Source organism: Eupeodes corollae, chromosome 1 (genome assembly GCF_945859685.1).
Source record: "Eupeodes corollae chromosome 1, idEupCoro1.1, whole genome shotgun sequence".
In the NCBI taxonomy this organism is placed as follows: Eukaryota; Metazoa; Arthropoda; class Insecta; order Diptera; family Syrphidae; genus Eupeodes; species Eupeodes corollae.
Window position 1 is genome coordinate 889626 of NC_079147.1, and position 8255 is coordinate 897880.

Consider the following 8255-nt stretch of genomic DNA (forward strand, 5'->3'; position numbering starts at 1 on the left):
AAAAAATATAATCAATTGTCATTTTGACATAAGTTTACTTGACTTGATAGTTAGGGAGATTTCTCTGGCCCAACTTTTATGTCAGCTTTAAATAAGTTGCCTTAATTGGAAGCCAATTTTTTGGCAGCTGGAAAATCAGATGCTAAAAGCTTACCTTACTTTCAAGTCCCTTATGTCACCTGAACATGCCCAATAATTACTTGCACTACAGTTTGGTTTATTTACTTGGTACACAAAATTATATTACTGAATTAAAGATCCAGTTGATATTTTTAACAGGGAGTCAAAACTACGTTGAATTATTCTTTAACCTTTTGAACTTTGTTTTCAAAGGTGTGCATTTTTATGTAAATAATAAGCCTTCTTTGGCGTGTCTAAAATTTATGTTTGGATTTAGTGTTTAACAGGTTCTAAGTAGAAGAGAAAACCCTAAAATTTCCAAAATGTTTAAGTGGATAAACAAAACAGCGATATAATGTTATTTCACAAAACTTTGTTCAAAGAGCAAGTAGTATTGATAATCAAAGACCTTTGAATTTCTTTCAATCAGAACATTTTACCTACAGATGTTCTATAAGTAAACTGGAACTTCTATTTTTCCGATCATGGAATTAGTAATATTAACATTTGTAGTGCAGTATATTCTAAATTGTCATTATTTTATATTTCAAGATGTTTAAATATCAAATCTAATTTTACGTTTGAAGGCAGCTTTTCTTTTCCATTAGATAAATTAAAAAAGTGCTTTAGACTACCATATTTTGTATATGCCCTTGATTAAGGTATCTATCATCTTTTGCATATTACTAATGACTGCGGAAATAATTTGTTTGTATCATTAATTATGTAGATCCGGGTATCTTTGAAGGCTTGAACTAAATCTTTACTTTTAAGTATTACAATAGTAAGAAACGTCATTGAAGATTGGAACTTAGTAAACTTTTCACATCAAATAAGTAGCATTGACTGAAAACCTATTTGGATGGAAAAAAATAGTGTTTTTTTTTAGTGAAGTTAATTTCACTTAAATTCCTCTCTGACAATCCCCGGCGACAATGGGCAGGTTCAGACAACATTAGGGACCTAAATTTTGACCAAGTCAAGTAATTATTTTTTCAAGTGACATACATTTCAAACTTGGAACTTTACTTCACTAGCCTCTACCTTCAGTTCATCGTATTAAAACTACATTATTGTCTACAAAATGGTATTCACGCAAGCTACAAGTCCGTCACAAATGCAATTGTGTAGAAAATGAATAAATCATAGAGAAATAATGTTCAGCTTTCAGTTATTTGAAAAAAAAACATGATCAACTGTCATTTTGACATATGTAAGTAGACTGGACTTGATAATTAGGGAGATTTTTCTTGAATAACTTTTCAGTAAACTTTCTATTAAAGCTGTCTAATTTAAAAGATAATGGACAGGTTCAGACAACATTAGGGACTTCAACGTAAATTTAGACGAAGGCAACTAGTAAGTTGCAAGTTAGTTACAAGTGTCATAAACTTTAAGGTCGGAACTTTACTTTACTAACCTCTACCTTCAGTTAATCGTGCAAAAACTACCAACAACTTAATTGTCTACAAAACACCTTTTAGACAAGCTAAAGGAATATGAAGGAAATGGTACTTAATCCTTTTCCAATTTTACAAAGAACCCTTTTACATGAAAGATCAAATAGAATTGTGCAGAAAATAAATAAATCACAGGGTAATAAAGTTCAGCTCTCAGTTGAATTAAAAAATATAATCAATTACCATTTTGACATAAGTTGACTTGACTTGATAGTTAGGGAGATTTGGCTGGCCCAACTTTTATGTCAGCTTTAAATAAGTTGCCTTAATTGGAAGCCAATTTTTTGGCAGCTGGAAAATCAGATGCTAAAAGCTTGCCTTACTTCCAAGTCCCTTATGTCACCTGAACATGCCGAATAATTACTTGCACTACAGTTTGGTTTATTTACTTGGTACACAAAATTATATTACTGAATTAAAGATCCAGTTGATATTTTTAACAGGGAGTCCAAACTACGTTGAATTATTCTTTAACCTTTTGAACTTTATTTTCAAATGTGTGCATTATTATGTAAATAATAACCCTACTTTGGCGTGTCTAACATTTATGTTTGGATTTAGTATTTATTTATATTTAACAGGTTCTATGTAGAAGAGAAAACCTAAAATTTCCAAAATGTCTAAGTGGATAAACAAAACAGCGATATAATGTTATTTCACAAAACTTTGTTCAAAGAGCAAGTAGTATTGATAATCAAAGACCTTTGAATTTCTTTCAATCAGAACATTTTACCTACAGATGTTCTATAAGTAAACTGGAACTTCTATTTTTCCGATCATGGAATTAGTAATATTAACATTTGTAGTGCAGTATATTCTAAATTGTCATTATTTTATATTTCAAGATGTTTAAATATCATATCTAATTTTACGTTTGAAGGCAGTTTTCCTTTTTATTAGATAAATTAAAAAAGTGCTATTTATCTACTACGAGTATATTTTGTATATGCCCTTGATTAAGGTATCTATCATCTTTTGCATATTACTACTGACTGCGGAAATAATTTGTTTGTATAATTAATTATGTAGATCCGGGTATCTTTGAAGGCTTGAACTAAATCTTTACTTTTAAGTATTACAATAGTAAGAAACGTCATTGAAGATTGGAACTTAGTAAACTTTTCACATCAAATAAGTAGCATTGACTGAAAACCTATTTGGATGGAAAAAAATAGTGTTTTTAGTGAAGTTAATTTCACTTAAATTCCTCTCTGACAATCCCCGGCGACAATGGGCAGGTTCAGACAACATTAGGGACCTAAATTTTGACCAAGTCAAGTAATTATTTTTTCAAGTGACATACATTTCAAACTTGGAACTTTACTTCACTAGCCTCTACCTTCAGCTCATCGTATTAAAACTACATTATTGTCTACAAAATGGTATTCACGCAAGCTACAAGTCCGTCACGATTTGAATTTTGTATTGTAAAAATACATTACTTATTTCCCTTTTAAAACAACAAACAAAACATTAAATGCAATTGTGTAGAAAATGAGTAAATCATAGAGAAATAATGTTCAGCTTTCAGTTATCTGAAAAAAAAATGATCAACTGTCATTTTGACATAAGTAGACTTGACTTGATAACTAAGCAGATTTTTCTTGAATAACTTTTCAGTCAACTTTCTATTAAAGCTGTCTTCATTAAAAGATAATCGACAGGTTCAGACAACATTAGGGACTACATCGTAAATTTAGACCAAGGCAACTAGTTAGTTGTGAGTTAGTTACAAGTGTCATAAACTTAAAGGTCGGAACTTTACTTTACTAACCTCTATCTTCAGTTAACCGTGCAAACACTACCAAAAACTTAAAACTTTATTGTCTTCAAAACACCTCTCAGGCAATTTCAATTTTAAGGAAATGTGACTTTTCCAATTTGACAAAGAAGCCTTTTACATAAAACATCTAAAATAGAGTTGTGCAAAAAATTTGAATTAAAAACTACGATTAGCTGTTGTTTCGAAATAAATGCAATTGACTTTACAGTAATTGAGATTTTTTCTTGACTAACTTTCCAATAAAGCTGCCTTAATTGGAAGGCAAGGTACAAAAACTACCAAAAACATTATTGTATACAAAACTTCAGCAAACTACAAGTCCATTACAATTTGCATTTCTTATTGTAAAGATATATTACTTATTTCTTTTCCAATTTGACGAGAAACCCTTTTACACAAAATATTACATGAAATTGGGCGAAAAATAAATAAATCGTAGAGGAATAAAGTCAACAGTTAATTAAAAAAACATGATCGATTGTCATTCTGACATATGTACATTAGTTGACTTGACTTGATAGTTAGGGAGATTTTTCCAGTCAAGTTGCCATAATTGGAATGCAATTTTTTGGCAGCTGGCCAATCAGATGCTAGAAACTTACCTTACTTTCTGGTCCCTTATGTCGCCTGAACCTGTCTAATTTTTTGGCAGATAGTAGAAACTTGCCTTACTTTCTATTCCTTTATTTGCCCTGAACCTGAACCCAATCTAAGGCGCCAGTTATAGCTATCATTGGTTTTCACAATTGAAAACAAACATTGGAATTTTCTTGACAGGTCGTTAATAGCTATCATTAAAAGTTTCTGTCATTGAACAAAATTTCCTGAATTAAATGCACCGAGAAGCTTTTACTGACAAAAATCTGTCATTGGAATTGTGTGAAATTGGAACACAAATCACTGGAACGATTCGTTTCACTTTTGAACATAAAAGTATCAGCTGTTCAGGAAAATGAATTTCCGTCCGGAAAATAGAAAAATACATTTTTAGAAAAAAATAAGTGCTCAATTACAGTTTTTTTTTATCAAAAAAAAAAATATTTGGGTGATTACCGATCGATCAGTTTATAAGGGGAACATAGTCAAATATTGATTCAAAAATTTTCCGGGATATATTGCAATAATAGCTATAACTGGCCCCCTAGTCCAAAAATATGAGTTGGGATTAATTGTACATTATATGATTACAGTTCAATTATTCAATACATAGCTGCGAGCAATGAAATAGTTGTGATTGTTGAAAAATATTTAATTTGGAATAAAATGTTTTATTAAATTTATTTTTCCTAAGAATTAAACACTGAACACATTTAATAATAATACTTTAATTTTAATATAAAATGTATGAAAAAAGGTACCTTAAACATTCTCTTAATCTACTAGATATTGGTCGAGAGACTGAGCAGGCCACTCCATAAGCATAAGGTCATTGTTTTAATCTCGAAACTCTAAATAAATAAAATAAAGAACCTGTTTTTAAATGAAAATAAAAAAAAAAATTAAAATAAATTAAACTCAACACATTTTATCCCAAATTCAATATACTTGAAAAAACACTACTATTTCATTGCTTGTAGTTATAAAAAATATTATATTTCCTTCGGCAACTTTGCTTTTAAGGCAAACTAATAAAAAACAAATTTTAATTAATTAACGTCCGATTTCTTGACAAAGTTCTAGCCCTTAAAACTGGGTTTAATGAAATTTTAGAACTCATTTGAGTTCTACGTCATTTCTTCACCAAGTTCTAGAACTTCGATTTAGAACTTTGTTATAGTTAGAACTTCGATAAAATTAGACCCTCAAATTCGGGGGTCTAGTGCCTTAAAACTCGGTTTATTTATATTTTCGTTTTTTTCAACGCTTCCGTTTAACAAAACAAACGTTTTTACTCTTAGCATACCTTCAACTAGTGGCAGAAGACCTTCAACATCCGCAACCACGGTAAAATTTGTAATAAATTTATTATGCATATGTAAACTTCATAGAATATTATGTACATACTTGATTGGCTATAGGACTCGTTATATATTGGAAGAACAACAATTGGTGATTTTTCTGCGTTTCTTGGCTTGTGGAAATATGCAACTAACTGTTGCCGATGTCGTGCATGTGTCTCCTACGAGCGTTTGTCCTACCAAAAAGTTTGTAACGCATTGTTACGTCACCTACACTCTTTCTTACAAAATGTTATGATGTCACCAATTCCCAATACGTTGGATTTTTTTTCGATCGCAACTCCATCTGCAAAACTGCGAGAGTTTTTTAATTCCTGCAATGCATCAGTTGCAGATTGCCAGAATTCCATTTGTTTTACTGCTAAGGCTTCTTGCAGTTTTTTTCGTTGCTGAATTTCTGAAATTCGCTCAGCATGCTCCAAGCGAAATGAATTCATCCTCAATTCATGGAATTCTGCAAGGCGACTTTCTTTCTTTTTAATCATTTGCTATCGCATTTCCGCCACAGTAACTGAATGTAAGCTGATTTTTTGATTTCGTATCGGACGACGACGTTGACCGTTGGTTGGGAAAAATTGATATTTTTCTTGTCCTCCTTTGGTGTTGTCACACGGCTGCGGTACCGTTGTCGTACCCACGGCTTCGGTGGACAAAGCTGCACACATATCAGCTATCGGTTTCAGTTGACGGTTTGAGATGGCGGCGTTTTTTCACGCAGATTTTGGCAATCGTCTGTACTTGTTTCTTCACTGGTTGCGGAAGTAAAATTTGGAGGCAACAATTGGAGGCATTTGGCCGAAATCTGTTGGCATTGCATCAGAATCAAAAGATTCCAACCCAGTGAGCAAATGACCGTAATAATTTTAGAATTGAAGTACTTCGCCGTTCATTTCAATTTTCAGCACGGGTGGTGTATTAGCCGGTCCCCCACCAGTTTGCAGCGCACTTTGTTTTGCACAAGTGGTAAACTGACGCAATGCCGTTACAATTTTCTTATGCCTTCCAATTAGTGCAGGAACTTCTCTTTGGGTCTTTATCTGAACCGAAATGCTACGTTAAAACTGATCAGTAAATGAAATTATAACGCACCTTTGGGTCTGTATTGTAATGTGAGCGAATTATGCTCCACTCTCTTTATTTGATGTCGTTAGTTGCGACATTAGGCTCTTTGTTCAGAATTAATTTTTGACCAAATTTTACCAACAAATTACACAGCAAGTTCGTGTCCTCTTGAGTTGTCGCCTCTGTATTTTTTGCTAGCGGGCAAATCACCATCATTGCCGCTTTTTCGTTTTCTTCCTTTCGTATTGTCCTTGTTCATATTATCTAAGAATATTATTGATAAATGCACAGCAAATTTACTATGATATGCATAAAAATAGGCATACAAATAAGAGAAGAAAATAAGCGGAACAGAAATATTTATTTTGTATTTTGAATTGAAGAATATAAAAACGGAAACATTCTGCCGGGTGATTCAAAAGTTTCAAAAACATTTTAAAACTAGGTTCTAAAAATAACAAGTTCTAAGCGCTTAGAACTCGATGATGATTTTAGATCGAGTTCTAGAGAAGTGAAGAAATGCCCGAGTTCCAAATATTTTAAAAACTAAGTTCTATCGTTAAACTGAGATTCACTAGATCGAGTTCTAAAGGGAGTTTAGAACTTTGTGAAGAAATTGGGCGTAAGTGTTCTAAATATTCAGGAGTTAAATAAAATATATGATAACACTTATACATATTTGGTTAAAAACAAAAAAAAAGTGCATATTGTTTGAGTGCATACCTAAACTCCTCGATTTAAATAAATGACGTTGAAATAATTGAAAACTATCGCACTGTAAAACAGTGATCAAAGTTACATAGTTATACAGAAAGATAAACTTTAAAAAAAAAGTCATAATGCGTAGGACGATCACCACTTTGAAAAGAAAGAATGTTTTTTTTAATCATTATATTATGAATAGACTTGACGGACGACTAGAAATTTAGTTTTAGTAACGTTAAATGTAATTGACACGAATGTTATGAAATTTGCCGATATTTAAACCAATTTAACAAACAAGTCATCTGGAAAGCAGTTATGAGGAATTTATGTATGTATTGCAATGACCAGAGCAAGGTTACTTAAGTTTTAAATCCGATTAAACACTAGGTTTCGTAAAATTAATTCATTCAATAAAATGAGGAGTTGTGGTACCCGTGGCATGATGGTTAGTGCGTTAGACTGTCATGTCAGAGGTCTAGGGTTCGATGCCTGCCTGTGCCACCTAAAGTTTATTCACAGGTACTGCCTCTTGCGAGGAATTGACAAATTCTCCAATAGTAATTCTTGTCATGAAAAAGTGCTTTCTCATGTTAGCCGTTCCGATTCGGCATATAAACTGTAGGTCCCCTTCAGTGGCGTAGCTACCGCTGTATCAGCTGTATCCATGTAACAGGGCCCCCGAGATATAGGGGCCCCCAAAGATATAGAGCACAAGACGTGTGTAAATAAATTCACTTAAATATTTAATAAAGTTTTATTACCAAAAAATGTTCCGTTGATCATTTTTTACATGCGTCAAAGGGCTAAAAACAGAAGTTTTAAAAACAATAAGTGAATATGGACTTGATTTATCCAAATGCAGAGGACAAGGTTATGATGGAGCGAATGTTATGTCGCGTGTATAGGGAGGATTACAAGCCCTTATTAAATAGAACACTCCAAATTCCGACTATGTTTATTGCGCAGCACATTCATTAAATTTGATACTTAATGATTTCGATAGTTTAGACGTTTAGAGAAAATATATACATTTTTTGGTAACAGTATGAAGCTCTGGTCTTTGCTTAAAAAGGTTTGTGCTACGAGATGGTCGTCACGAAATGATGCACTATGTGGTATAAGATCAAACTATACATTGATAATGAAAACCTTACACCAAATCAATTT